We start from the raw sequence: 15,786 nt of genomic DNA on the forward strand, positions 1-15,786 counted from the left end.
GTACATGTCAGGGGTAGGGGTTACTTGATAAATCTCTGTACCTTTCCCTCAGTTTTGCTGTAATCTTAAACTGCTCTAAAAGAATAAGTCCAGTTTTTAGAGAAGACTTCAGAAGGTCCTTGTTCTGCAGTTTCTGGCACAGAGAACTAGTACATATTTGATGGGAGAAGAGTCAGAGGTAGCTACTAAAGACCAGTCCTATGTAACACCTATTTGGAAATCCTTAGGCAGACTTTTTGGCCATATCACTCCAAGTCAGAATGTATCTATCTGTTGAGAAGAAATGTACTATTCCGGCAGTGATGTATCATGTTTCCTGCTCTCTGATTTGGCCGTACTGATTTAATTGCTGTTTAGTTCAGTACAGTCATTCAGTCGGTGTATGACTCTTTGCGACCCCATGGACTGCAGCATGCCAGGCTTCCCTGTCATCACCACCTCCTGGAGCTTGCTCAAACTCATGTCCATCAAGTCGGTGATGTCGTCCAACCATCTCATCCTCTGTCATCTCCTTCTCCTCCTGCCTTCAATCTTTCCCAGCATCAGGGTCTTTTCTAAGAAGTCAGTTCTTCGCATCAGGTGGCCAAAGTATCAGAGTTTCAGTTTCAGCATTAGTCCTTGCAATGAATATTCAGGACTGATTTTCTTTAGGATTAACTGGTTTGATCTCCTTGCAGTCCAAGGGACTCTTCAAGAGTCTTCTCCAACACCACAGTTCAAAAGCATCAATTCTTTGGTGCTCAGTTTTCTTCATAGTCCAACTCTCACATTCATACATGACTACTAGAAAAACCAAGCTTTGACTAGATGGACCTTTATCAGCAAAGAATGTCTCTGCTTTTTAATATGCTGTCTAGATTTGTCATAGCTCTTCTTCCAAGAAACAAGTGTCTATTAATTTCATGGCTGCAGTCACCAGCTGCAGTGATTTTAGAGCCCAAGAAAATAGTCTCTCACTGTTTCCATTGTTTCCCCATCTGTTTGCCATGAAGTGATGGGACCAGATGCTATGATCTTAGTTTTTTGAAAGTTGAGTTTTAAGCCAGCTTTTTCACTCTCCCCTTTCACTTTCATCAAGAGGTTCTTTAGTTCTTTTTCACTTTCTCCCTTAAGGGTGGTGTCATCTGTGTATTTTAGGTTACTGATATTTCTCCTAGCAATCTTGATTCCAGCTTGTGCTTCATCCAGCCCTGCATTTTGCATGATGTAATCTGCATATAAATCAAATAAGCAGGGTGACAATATACAGCCTTGATGTACTCCTTTCCCAATTTGGAACCAGTTCATTGTTCCATGTCCGGTTCTAACTGTTGCCTCTTGACCTGCATACAGATTTCTCAGGAGGCAGATAATGTGGTCTGGTACTCCCATCTCTAAGAATTTTCCACAGTTTCTTGTGATCCACACAGTCAAAGGCTTTGGCATAGTCAATAAAGCAGAAGTAGATGTTTTTCTGAAACTCTCTTGCCTTTTCTATGATCCAATGGCTGTTGGCAATTTGATCTCTGGTTCCTCTGCCTTTTCTAAATCCAGCTTGAACATCTGGAAGTTCTCAGTTCACATACTGTTGAGTCTAGCTTGGAGAATTTTGAGCATTACTTTGCTAGTGTGTGAGATGAGGTTAGCTGCCATTAGTCTCCCTCCAAAGCTGAAACAATGTTTCCAAACCACAGTAGAAGCTATTATATCCTGTTGCACCCTCAGATCTATAGGATATTATCAAGGTAGATAATGACCTTGGTTCAGGAGATCATGTAAGTTGCTGCTACACTCAAGCTTATTAGGAGACACCTGGAAGGCCACCCTTTCAGATATCTCATTTGATCACTGCAGATGGTAACTGCAGCCATGAAATTAAAAGATGCTTGCTCCTTGGAAAAAAATCTATGACCAACCTAGACAGCGTATTAAAAAGCAGAGACATTACTTTGCCAACAAAAGTCTGTCTAGTCAAAGCTATGGTTTTTCCAGTAGTCATGCATGGATGTGATAGTTGGACTATAAGGAAAGCTGAGCACTGAAGAATTGATGCTTTTGAACTGTGGTGTTCGAGAAGACTCTTGAGAGTCCTTTGGACTGCAAAGAGATCAAATCAGTCAATCCTAAAGGAAATCAGTCCTGAATATTCATTGCAAGGACTGATGCTGAAGCTGAAACTCCAATACTTTGGCCACCTGATTCAAAGAACGAACTTCTTAGAAAAGACCCTGATGCTGGGAAAGACTGAAGCCAGGAGGAAAAGGGGACGAAAGAGGATGAGATGGTTGGATGGCATCACCGACTCAATGGACATGAGTCTGAGTAAGCTCCGGGAGTTGGTGATGGACAGAGAAGCCTGGCGTACTGCAGTCGATGGGGTCACAAAAGAGTTGGACACAACTGAGCGACTGAACCGAACTGAAGGCTATCAGAACTATGGTTGGTAGAGCAGTTCTTGTAAATTCTTATCACATTATTATCACTCATTGTTATGATAAATAAAATACAAACAAGGCATCCTGGTGGCCCTCCAAATGTGTTTTCCTTAATGCTACTTTTCTAATTCCTGATCCCATCATCTATTCATTCAATCATCAAATATTTGTTAAGCACCAACTGTTTCCAGAGTTAAAAAAAAAAAAAGGCAATGAATTCAGTGTTGAATTAGACAATATTATTCCTTCACTAGCTGAATTTTTCTTATAATGAATGTACTCAATTTTAATTAACTTTTCTTATTAAAAACAATTTGAATGATGATAACTGTAGTTATTACAGAAATCCCCACATTAAAATTGGAAAGAAAAGTATAGAAAATAAAATTCCTTACAATCTCCTACCCTTGGAGTTAGCCACCATTATAACTTTTCAGTATTTGTTTTCTGGTTTTTGTCAATGACTTTACAGAGACATAGATTTCTCTTAAAACAAAAATGTGACTAAATAAATTAAAACCCAGTTCATATACAGCTAATGAGAATATTCTGATGTTATTAAATATTTGTTGCTGCTAAGTCACTTCAGTCGTGTCCGACTCCGTGCGACCCCATAGACGGCAGCCCAATAGGCTCCCCCGTCCCTGGGATTCTCCAGGCAAGAATACTGGAGTGGGTTGCCATTTCCTTCTCCAATATTTGTTGAGAACATGATATTTTAATTATTTAATATCTTAGTTGGTTGTTCCAAATACTTCTTACTGCAAATAAAGCTCTGATTTTTGTTCACATCTTTGACCATATAATTGAACAGTTCCTTAAGAAGTTGTGGAAGTTAAATTTCCAGATTATAGTAGTTGAACAATTTTAAAGCTGCTGATGTGTTATCTCCAAGGTGAATTGCTTTTTAGAATTTCTACCAATTTCTAAAACTAGAGAAATAGTATATGAAAGCCAATCTAACAGCACTCGTTACTGGAATAAAATATTTCTTAGCCTTACCAATTTAAGAATAATTTTCTGACTGGTAGTGAAAATTTAATTTAATAATTACCATTATATAAAGTTTTCATCAGATCATTACCCAAGGAGGAATATTGGAATAATCAGTGAGATTTTATGGATGGACCTGGAGGGTGTTACGTGTAGTGAAATAAGTCAGACAAAGAAAGACAAATGCTGTATGTTACCACTTGTAGGTCGAATCTAAAATATAAAACAAATGAATGGATATAACAAAGCAGAAAGAGACTCACAGATATAGAGAACAAACTAGTGTTACCAATGGAGAGATGGAAGGGATCTGGGATAAGATAGGGACAGGGAATAAACTACTGTGTATAAAATAAATAAGCTACAAGGACAGACTGTACAGCTCAGGGCCCATAACCAATATTTTCTAATAACTCTAAATGAAGCATAATCTATAAAAATTTTGAATCACTATGTCATACACTTAAAACTAATATAATGTTATAAGTCATCCCTACCTCAAATAAATATCAAATAAATACCATTATTTAAATTTTTTATGATACCAATACTCAAGGAGGAATACCAAGGGATAATCAGTGAGATTTTATGAACTACAAATAATTTTAATTCTACTTAGGAAACCATTTAATTAAAAGAAGAAATTCTTGATATATAGGATATATGTTAAACTTTCAGATCTTTTAAAGATAACTGAGTTCAAAATATCTAATTAGCCCAATGCCCCCTTTCCCATATACTTATGATAACATATCCAATTATCTTGAAAAAGGCAATTAAAATTACTATTAATAATCTTAATGCTAGGACATGTTATAATTCATTTGATAATTACATTTCCCACAAAGATACTGTCAACATAAACTGTGAAACTGCAGATCCATCCTGTTTACAAGTATCAGAGACAATATGCTCACTATTCTGTTGTACTTAAATGTTGTATTGCAGTTTTTCTTAACAGGTAATACGTGACATGAAACATGTCTCATTTTATGCTTCATAATTTCCATTCTGATGTTTAACATTAAGAAATTATATTTATGTATCACACATGTCAGAAAATTTAAATAATTAAAGCAAGAAAAATAATAGTAACTGTGTCTTTCAAGTACAAAATATAAATCTTTTATTCATAGATAAAGAACCATCTGTGATCAGAAATGCCAACTATTCATATTTTCTGATTCATATAGCTAGCATTAAGTATTTCTGTCTGTATTCATGTTTTATATTTTCAGAAATTTGGTGTGAATCAAAATATTGTTATACAAATAAGAAAAAATCAAGAGAGTACCTTTCAACATTGATTCATAAGTTTTGAAAATTCATTATTTCTATTCTTCATTCTGATTTTTATAACAAGGAAAAGAAAAATGTAATTGTTTTGATTTCAAAAACATACTACAGGAAAAGGTACTATTCAAGCTGGGCTGAAGTTTACACTATTTATTGCTATTTTTCTTAAAAATATGCATTAGAATAAATATTTTTCTAAACACCAAAGTAAATACAATACACGGTTCTGGCATATTTATTTTTTTGAAAAGGCACTCTGAATCTTAGACAACATAAATACTAGGCAGTCTGGTGGTTGCCATAGTAACAAGTAAATAGGAGCATAAAAATACATGCAGTTTTTCAAATGTATACACTTTTTTTCATAAATATGCATATTTTATAGGAAAAGAATTCAACCTTTGCTTTAGCTCCCCATTTAGAGAGAGGAACACCTAATTCTTTAGAAATGAAAGATTATCACATAGAATGGAGCAGGCTCAAAAATGTTTTTGAATGCTACATGGGAAGTCTTAAGGTTTGTAAGTCAATATTCCAAAATGAAGGCAGGAAAAAAACTCCTTTCCTTTCTATGTTACTTTAACAGTCAGTTCTTTAGGTAAGGATAAAATTACATAAACTTCTTTATCTCCCAAGCATGAAATTTCCTTCTATTTTGCATAAGTTTATTATTCACATGCGTTAAATGGAGCACTTGACCATGGAAAACTGAAAGCCCAGTTGATCACAAAGAAACCTCAAAAGTTAACACTAACCCATGAGCTACTACTTGAACAAATGATTTGAAAATCTTTGTGCCTGTGTGGTAAATTGGAATTTAAGAAGTTATTTCCGTTCTTAGTTTTCTCCTTTTATTAAAATACCATTTCTGGTTTACAGGTATCATAGAAGACACAGAAGTATATTGATTTTGTGTTCTGGATTTTATACTTCCAGTGTAAGAGGGATAGGATACATTTTCTAGAGCCAGAGAGAGAAGTGGTTCTAAAAACCATCATGTGAAGTTTGGAAGCCACTGCAAGGTTTGGTACACCAACCAAAACAGAACAGGAGAGCTGCTCAATTCAGTGGGAAACAAATCCTTCAAATCTGATTACATAAATGTGTACTTCCAATTTGTTTCAATAACAACTATTACGGAACATTCTCTTGGAAAATTTACAAAATTTGAAATATCACCTTCTAGGCAGGGTGCCAAATATGAGATTAACACAAGGGTTCACCTTAATATCATTTTCTGATAGACTGGCAGGTCGCATTATCAAGTAATAAGAAAACAGTGTAATCTATTTAAGTGTTGTAAGCCTTTTTAGTCTATTCTCCAATCTAGTACAGGAGTAAATGGCTTAGGAAGAAAGTAATTCAAATATTGTCTTTAAAGCTAAGCCAACAGATGTTGACATATCTCCTCTCTCTTGCGGTCCTATTTCAGGACTGAGTCAATGTCTTTTCTAATGACTAGGCAGGAATCTTGGCCTCCTTTATGTTTTAGCTCTATCAGATAGCTGAAATTTCTGAAATTAAAAAGAAATTTTTTTCCTTAGTTCTCTTTCCAACTTGCTGACCTTTCATTTCTCTAGGGCATTAAATGACTTGTTGCTTCAGTTAAGTGACATTGTACTGGTGTGCATGCGTGCTAAGTCACTTCGTGCATGAGTGTATGCTAAGTCGCTTCGGTTTGTGTCTGACTCTTTGCTACCCTATGGACTATAGCCCACCAGGCTCCTCTGTCCATGGGATTCTCCAGGCAAAAATACTGGAGTGAGCTGCCATTTCCTTCTCCAGCTAAGTCACATCAGTCATGTCCTACTCTTTGTGACTGTGGACTGCAGCCCACCAGGCTCCTCTATCCATGAGATTCTCCAGGCAAAAATATTGGATTGGTTGCCCTGCTTTCCTCCAGGGGATCTTTCCAACCCTGGGGATCGAACCCACATCTTTTACCATCTACTGCACAGGCAGGCGGGTTTTTTTTAACCGTCAGTGCCAGCTGGGAAGCCTGTTGTACTGATACAACGTATAAACCCATTTTAGACAGAAATTTTGAGAGGGAAAGTGGGAATGCTTTGTGAATGACTTAAACAGATCCTCTATGACTAAATGATAAGTAACATTTATCACAACATAAGTGGTGTTTAAATATAAATTGAAACATTGGAACTTGAAGAGTGTAAAGAATAGCTGCTATTTGGTTAGAAAGGGAGACTGTAAGGAAGATCAAGTGTATGTGTGGGGAAATGAACCAGGTTTTCAAGGAGCAAGGTAACTAGAGAAGATACAGCTATTTATGATTTACAATTTAGGACTATTTGTTTTTTCTCAGCTGTTGATTTGCCTGCAATGCTGTGGTTTGACAGCCCAGTTTCCTATAAACTCAGATACAGCTAGCTGTTCTGTGTCACAGTAAAAATATGTAAAATTTCTAAACCAATTCTTCTAAAGAGAGAAAGGGAGACTTTGGCCAAAAGTCAAGTAAGTACATATGTTGGTTGGTGGTATGTGAGAAGTGGAAAGAGAAGAATTGGCTGGGCTATACAAAGGATCAACTTAACATGTGGGCTAAGAGGAGATAAAGAATATCAGCAGAAAGGAGTTGAGGGCAATGGGAATTATCACTCTGATTCCATAAAATGTACTAGTTGGGCCTGCTCTGTAGAATAAAATCTGGGAGGGTATCAGACACAAATGATAATACAGTTGAAAAGCTTAGCCAGTAAAAATATTAAATTGGGCTACCAAACAATAGGGTCTCAATGCTTTTTACTGATAATTTGCTTTTATCATCCTGATATCTGACTTTTCCCTGAATAAACATGTAATGAGTTTCAGATGACTCTCCTCAACTTTCCAGAACACAAAAAGGTCATTTGTGAAGATCTGCTGGTTTAATTTCATATACATAAAATTGAATATAAAGGAGAATAATTCCTAAAAAGCATGCAAAAAGTCAGTTTTCACTGACTTTTGGTCATATTATCATATGGATTATGACCTTCATAAATAAATATGGATCCAGGATGGCATGCCTCTCTGAGAGATGACATGCCACGGAGCAATCCATAGCAAAAGGTCCAAAAGACAAGACTGAAGCAAGACATGGCTTTACTAGCATAATTCAGCTCTATTCATTAAGTACATATTGATTATCAGCTAATAATTAGAGATATCAAAATATAACTTATTTTGGTATATTGATCCAAATACACTTCTAAACATGTCAAATGCTTTATGCTTATCAATTCTTCCTATACCAAAGACTATTATCTAGTTTCTGGACCAAATTTTGCTACCTCTCAAGGCTGAGAACCAAGTAACAATACACTTGAGTCTTGATGACTGGCTTAACCTCATCTCCCTGAAGCAAGAAACTGGGGAAACAGAATATATACTGGATTAAGACTAAAAGAACTGTTCCAGAGGACTCAGAAAAATCTTTTACAGCTGGTTACTCTTTCTTATCTTATTTTGTAGGATCACCTGACTTTAAACTCAGACTAATATAAGATCTAAATCTAAGTATATATTTTTTGTAATGATATATCTGAATTTTGCATATATGTATATCAACAAAATTCACTATTTCATTTTTTAAATTAGTTTCTTAAAATTTCTGAACTTAAATACATATATGTCTATTGTACTATGAAATAATTTTTCCTTTTCTTATACTGAAAAGTTATTTCAGTTACCACAAATGTAGCTATAATCTGAAGAGAATTAATTTAATATTCATAGACACTAACACTGCAGATCAGAATTTACACTACAGACAAATATTTAAAAGAAGTTATATAGTCTTTCAAATTAATATATCTGTCTTTCTCTTATGCTCCTGCTTCACCTGCAGCACATCAGACAAGGTAATAATTTATGATAATCATATGAAAATATACAATTAATATTCATCACCTCTCATTCCTCATCACTTTAGATGATCAGTAATGCAGAGTGAAAATGCTGTCAGATTTCTAATTGCTTTGTAATGGGCTTGAAACAGGGAAATCATTAAAGGCAAACAATCTGTCATTTGTCTGTTACTTTAACTATCTATCACACAAAAAAACTCATTAAAGAAATTGCTAATGAGCAACAAAAGACTGTACTCATGCCATGTCTACAGTTGATTAAAAGTAATACTATGAATAGCTTAAAATATTTTAAAAATATGATTTGTTTGTGGAAATTCATCAGAAAACATCTATTCTTCAGTATATTTTTTAAGCTATGTGGTTTCATTATTTTGGCATCTAATCCATCATTGCAGAAATCCCTTTAACATGTAAGAGTTGTTTCTCATCACTCTCTAAATAATTAAAATGAATGGTTGAAAGAAGTTGAAATGCTAAATGTGTTTATTGCTAGTAAACTGACACAAGTAATAAAACTAGTTCTAGAGTAATCCTGAGGCTAAGGAAGAATCTATTTTAAAATTTGTTTTTTACCCTCCCATCTCTGTGGATTTGAACTGTTGAAGTTGCAAAGCTTCACTCATCTTAAATATACCTATCATTACATAAAATTATATTCAACTATTGAAACTGAGCATATAAACATTAAAGACTACATAATAACATTATCTATTTTGAAAATTTAAAAGATAGTACCAACACTAAAATGTTTCATAATATTATTTCAAATAATTTTGGAGGGGAAAACAAATCATTCCTTTAAATGAGTATATCAAATTTTACATGTCTTTATATGGTCCATTTCAATATGAGGTACTTAGTATTAAAAAAATTCAACAATAATGATGCTAATCTAGTTTAAAAACAGAAAATGCAGAAATGTTTTGTTGGTTATTGAGTTCAGTTGCATTTTATTTTAGAAAAAAATAGAGTAAACAAAGATAACAGTGTTACACAGTATGTTTTTCATCTTGCTAATAATGATTAATTAAATCACGAATTTATTTTCTATAGCAAAACATAGAATCTTAAAGTCAAATTTCTTTAAGTGTGTAGACCTATTCATATATATTGGAATATACCCGCAATTAAGAACCTAAATGCAAACCTGGCATGTTTAGCCAGGTGCTATGGTTGACACACAGGAGTGAATTCCAAGTTGACTTCAAAAGGTTCCATAACACTCTAGAAACATCTTCATTATACACTCTAATTGACTTAAACAGACTTCATATCAACTGTTTAACACATTTTAACCTACAAATTAACACCCTTTGATCATTCAAATTAACCTTTCTTCTGTGAGTCAATTACATGACAAAAATAAAATAAACTTTAAAAAAATTCAGGTTTAAGAAACCAAAATGGAAGACTAAAATGCTAGAGCATATTAATGCATATCACTGCATGGTTTGAAGAGATCATTACAAGGTTTCAAAGTGGTCATCAGACACGAGAAAGGGATAAAAAAAGTGAATGGGGAAATAAGAAGTTGGTATTTATTATGATTACTAAGGAGAAACAGAAGATAGTTTATACTCAGTGTTGTTAATAGGTTCATGGAACAATTAAAATGTCAGATGTGAAGAAGCTTGGAAGACAAGAACAAAAATTCCAAATAACTGAAGGTCTTTAAGAAATCTGAAACCAGCTCAAAAGAACACTGACATGACCGAAGTGAAACACACAGGAAAAACACAGCCACAGGTACAGTGACAGTGAAAAGTATTTACCGCTTGGTCTCCCCTGCTTAGTGCACTGACTTGCTTAAACCCAGTGAATGTTCACTGATGATTACTGTTGAAAGACAGGAGAGAGAATAGATCAGGTGAAGACAACCAGAGAAAGGAAAAAACTATTTCTAAAAGGTGAGGTAGGACTGTTCATTAGAGCTGATTCTCAATACTGTCTAAAGCTTTATGATAATTGGCCAGAAAAGAAAATGAGGAAATTTCTCTAATTCTAGCCATTCATCTCTCCTCTCTGTCAGAGCGTTATTTAAAACTTAACACTTCCATATATCTTCCTGGATTAGCCTCATTTTGATTCAAAGATTTCAATCATTCAAGTAATCTGCCTTATTCTATTCACATAACCACAAGTTATTAACTATCACAGTTAACCTTTATTTCCTCTGGCATAGCACTTTGCACAGTTATTTCAGTTGCCTGTCTGTCTACCCAGATAAACTTTAAGATTTTGATAGAGCTACAGCCAACTCTATCTTGTATTTTTTGTAACAGTGTACAATAAATATTTGTTGAGTAAATGGATAGGTGAATGAAGGCTATGTATGTACTATGTCGGAGGAGGCAATGGCACCCCACTCCAGTACTCTTGCCTGGAAAATCCCATGGATGGAGGAGCCTGGTAGGCTGCAGTCCATGGGGTCGCTAGGAGTCAAACACAACTGAGCGACTTCACTTTCACTTTTCACTTTCACGCATTGGAGAAGGAAATGACAACCCACTCCAGTGTTCTTGCCTGGAGAATCCCAGGGACGGGGGAGCCTGGTGGGCTGCCGTCTATGGGGTCACACAGAGTTGGACACGACTGAAGTGACTTAGCAGCTTAGCAGCATGTACTATTTACTTGTGTCTTTTTTTGTTTTTAATTCATTACTAGCTAATAGACTCCAGGTGGGGTCTATTAGCCCTGGTGGCGGGGGGTAGGGGGGTCATCTAGTTTTCATATATAACCACAATATTGCAGTACTTAAAAATAGATATAGTTTAGTTAACTGATAGGAAAAATCTTAAAAATTCAGAGGTAAATAAGATCAAGGATATAAAAGAAGAGTTGGTAATGAAATCAGTGGAAAGAGCCAAGTAAATATAATCCTAGGATAAGAAATAATTAATAGAAGTATGCTGAATGTTTTACAAATATCCACAAGTAAGAAGCATAATTCACAAATATGATCTCATGATTAAGAATTTGTTAATGTATGGTGGACATAAGTAAGTTTATGCATGGGCAAAGGGCTGAAGCAACAAATTGAATAAGAATGTGATTGCTGTATCTGTATCAGCATCTGTATCTGTACCTGCATCTGATATCTGTATCTGCATCTGTATCTATATCTCTGCATCTACATCTAACTCTATATATAGCACTTGATGAATCATCTTGAAATTAAATATTTGATGTATGCCTATTTCACTTATGCTAGATGTTGATTATTCAGGAATTAAGAGGTTTCTGCCTGTGCGCTTAATGTATCTGGCAAACTACAGTTCAACAAACATTTGGGTTTGGTTTCATTTTTCCAATTCAATAGTCTGTGGCTTTCATTTGCTTTGTTTAGAAATTCCTAAAATACTGTTATGAATTCTTAATATTCTGATGTATCAAAACTGAGTAACAAATAGTTCATTATTAATAATAATCACAATATCTACTCTTTCAGTTCAGTTCAGTTCAGTCACTCAGTCATGTCCAGCTCTTTGCAACCCCATGAATCACAGCATGCCAGGCCTCCCTGTCCATCACTAACTCCCGGAGTTCACTCAAACCCATGTCCATCAAGTCGGTGATGCCATCCAGCCATCTCATCCTCTGTCGTCCCCTTCTCCTCCTGCCCCCAATCCCTCCCAGCATCAGAGTCTTTTCCAGTGAGTCAACTCTTCGCATGAGGTGGCCAAAGTATTGGAGTTTCAGCTTCAGCATCAGTCCTTCCAATGAACACCCAGGACTGATCTACTCTTTACTGAGTACTTACTACTTTCAGACACCATCATCTCATTTAATCCTCACAACAAACCTCTGAAGGCAATACTATTATTATCTCTGTTTCACAGCAGAAGACACTAAGGTGCAGAGATTAACTTCAAGTTTTCACATAACCAGTAAGAGGCAGAATCTGGATTCAAATCTATGAATCTGATCCCAGAGTTCATGCTCTTAACCACTGTGCTAACATAGTTTATATTTACACTGTATTGGTTTTACATAAAATAAATATATTACCTTCTAAAAACACTGAGAAACAAACCTATTGTAGACATACATCTTTAGAACCTCAGAGAATGTGGCATAAAAGCTGGTGCTTAGTTTCTCTAAGAGGTGTTCTTACCCTTAGAGAGTTTACAATCCAATCAGGAAACTAGAATACACATCTAGTGTATAATAATACTCTATAGGATAGGATAAGTACAAAAGAGGAGTACACTCAGGACTGCTCTGAAAATTGAGAAAGTAATTTTTAAGGATTGGGCCATCACAAAAGACTTAATGAAAGAGATAGGTCTTAAAGAAGGAGTAAAATTGATAGGAGGAAGAAAAGAGGTATGGTGTTATAAGCAAGGAGACGCATCCAAATATAATTATGAAGTACCAAGAAAATATTCAATTGTTTAATTGCTTCATGTATGAAGGTAATAGGTGATGAAGCTGGAAAACTGGGATCATACTGGGCAGGAATGCTGGACTTTATCCCCTAGACCTGTGATTGATAAAGTAGTCACTAGTAAGATGTAGCTATCGAGCACTTGAAAAGTGGCAAGTCCAAACTGAGATGATTTGTATAGGTAAAATACACATCAGCCTTTGAAGACTTAGTATGAAAAAAAGAATGTAAAATATCTCATTAATAATTTTTGTATTGTTTACATTTTGAAATGAGCATACTCTGGATACACTGGTAAATAAATATATTATTAAAATCCATTTCACCTGTTTCTTTTTATTTTTCTAATATGGCTACTAGGAAATTTAAAATCACGTGTGTGGTTTGCATTTGTGGCTTACACTGTATTTCCATTGAACAGTAGTACTCTAAAAAATGGAAAAAATGAAGGAAGACTAATGAGCAAGGATTTCTGTAAAAAGTGTTTTTAAAAGTGGATTCTGGTATAAACAGATAGGTTCACATTGTAAGGCAATATCTGTTTTTTCAATAAACTAATGGGAAAAAAAGAAAAAAAGGTAGTAGTGAAGTATTGGGACTGCTATAGCTTAAAAGATATTTAAGAGACAGAATAACCAAATGCAATGTGTAGATTCCGGATTCTGACTCAAGCAAACCAATCATAAAAAAATCATTCAGAGACAACTGGGGAAATGTAAACAAGCACTAGATTTGGATAATATCAATGAATTATTGGTAATTTTGGAGAATTAATGACTTAATGGAGATGAAATTAAAAGTTGCAAACTAAAGTATGCTTTACAGATGTAAACTAAAATATGTTATTGTGAAATGACAGAACACTTGGGATTTGGTGGGGACAAAAAAAGTATACCTCTTTCCATATCAAAAAATAAATAAATACAAGAAAGTAAATACTGTGATTAGAATTTTCAGAATTTTGTTCAAAAAGGCAGTAAAAGAGATAACACAATACATTAATGCAATCATAAATCAAAATAAAGTGCTCTTTCTATAAAAAACTGAAGGGCTTGAGTATAATTATCTATACAAAGGACTATGCAGTGGAAAAAGGAAGTTTCAGGGCTAGAGAAATTCAAAGTGGTGCCATTCTGATAGTACTGTATAGGAAGGTCTTCAGAATAACACAGTTCTGTCATTTTAGGTATACTCAGGGCCACACAGTAGAGAAGGCAATGGCACCCCACTCCAGTACTCCTGCCTAGAAAATCACATGGGCAGAGGAGCCTGGTGGGCTGCAGTCCATGGGATCGCGGAGAGTCGGACACCACTGAGTGACTTCACTTTCACTTTTCACTTTCATGCATTGGAGAAGGAAATGGCAACCCACTCCAGTGTTCTTGCCTGGAGAATCCCAGGGACGGGGGAGCCTGGTGGGCTGCCGCCTATGGGGTCGCACAGAGTTGGACACAACTGAAGCGACTTAGCAGCAGCAGCAGCAGCAGGGTCATACAGAATGTTGAAACCAGTCATGAAAATCAGATCTTCTGACTTAGTATTGATATAAAGGTGGTTGCGTCTGCCTTTAAACATGACAAAACCCTATGAAGAACCTAAACTATACTTTTCCTTTTAGATTTTTAAACTGTATCATTCAGTTATTCAGTTATAGTTCGGTGAAAGTCGCTCAGTCATGTGCAACTCTTTGCGACTCCATGGACTGTAGCCTGCCAGGCTCCTCTGTCAATGGAATTCTCCAGGCAAGAACACTGGAGTGGGTAAGCCAATTCCTTCTTCAGGGTATCTTCCTCACCCAGGGATCAAACCCGGGTCTCCTGTATTGCAGATCCATTCTTTACCAGCTGAGCTACCAGGGAACCATCATTAAATAACTGACCATATCAAAATATCTTTTTCAATGTGCTTAGGGTTTGTCTTGACTGCTTCTCAAATGGATATGTGGTAAAAGATAAAATTTAAAAAAAAAAGAAATCTAAGGAGTAACAGCAACAAAACTACCTTAACATTTCCAAATGAAATGTATATCCTGCTATGGAGAACAAAGATGCAGGTTTGACCTCCAGGTAAAATGCAAGCAAGAATAGTCAATATGTTGTTGAGTCCAAGCTTGCTCTGCTTGCCACACAACAGGCACCAATCCGAGATGAGAGGTTGAGTCAAGGAAGAGACTATAATTGGGGAGCCAGCTGATGGCGAAGATGGCAGGTTAGCACCTGAAAATAACCATTTTACAGGGTCTGGATGCCAGGTTCTTTTATAGATCAGACATGGGGGAAGGTGAGGAAGCAAAGTTTAAAAAGCCATTAATATTGCAAACATCTCACAGAATGGCAAGCCTCAAGCAGGGGATTTGTTAATTTCTTTCTTCCTGCCAGCTATGGGTGGACAGGGTTCTGAACAAAGGCACTCTAGTTTAACAGTCAGGCAGAGGGGCAGGATTCTTTAAGGCTGGCCATTCTGTATGATTATAACAGAAGCAGCAAAAACAAGTCAAAGAAACAGTACCAACATGGAATCAGGATTGGCTTCTCTGCAACAAATCTAAGGTAAGCAGCACATAGATTTGACAGTAAAAGCGAACAACAGAGAGAATGACAGGGAGAGGAAAGTGCCCATTTGGAGTACTCAATAACTACCTCAAAGTGAGCGTTTTATTTTGCTTTTTCTGTGAGCTTGAACGATGTCATAGCTGCCCTGCGAATAGGAAGACTTGCTAAGAGTGTGAAAGGACTTTGAAAAGTTTTCATTTTTCAAGTCGGTTTCTAAAATCTAAAAGAAATAAGCTGAACATCTCTTCCAAAAAAATAATATTAAAACTGAAAAA

General features: G+C 35.7%; 1 protein-coding gene across 2 annotated transcripts in view; it reads right to left on the reverse strand.

Moving 5' to 3' along the window:
* Positions 1-15,786, reverse strand: part of DCDC1 (doublecortin domain containing 1) — a 477,869-nt gene that overhangs the window by 461,298 nt on the left and 785 nt on the right. The window lies entirely within an intron of this gene.

The sequence above is a fragment of the Bubalus kerabau genome, chromosome 15 (assembly GCF_029407905.1).
Source record: "Bubalus kerabau isolate K-KA32 ecotype Philippines breed swamp buffalo chromosome 15, PCC_UOA_SB_1v2, whole genome shotgun sequence".
Classification (NCBI taxonomy): Eukaryota; Metazoa; Chordata; class Mammalia; order Artiodactyla; family Bovidae; genus Bubalus; species Bubalus kerabau.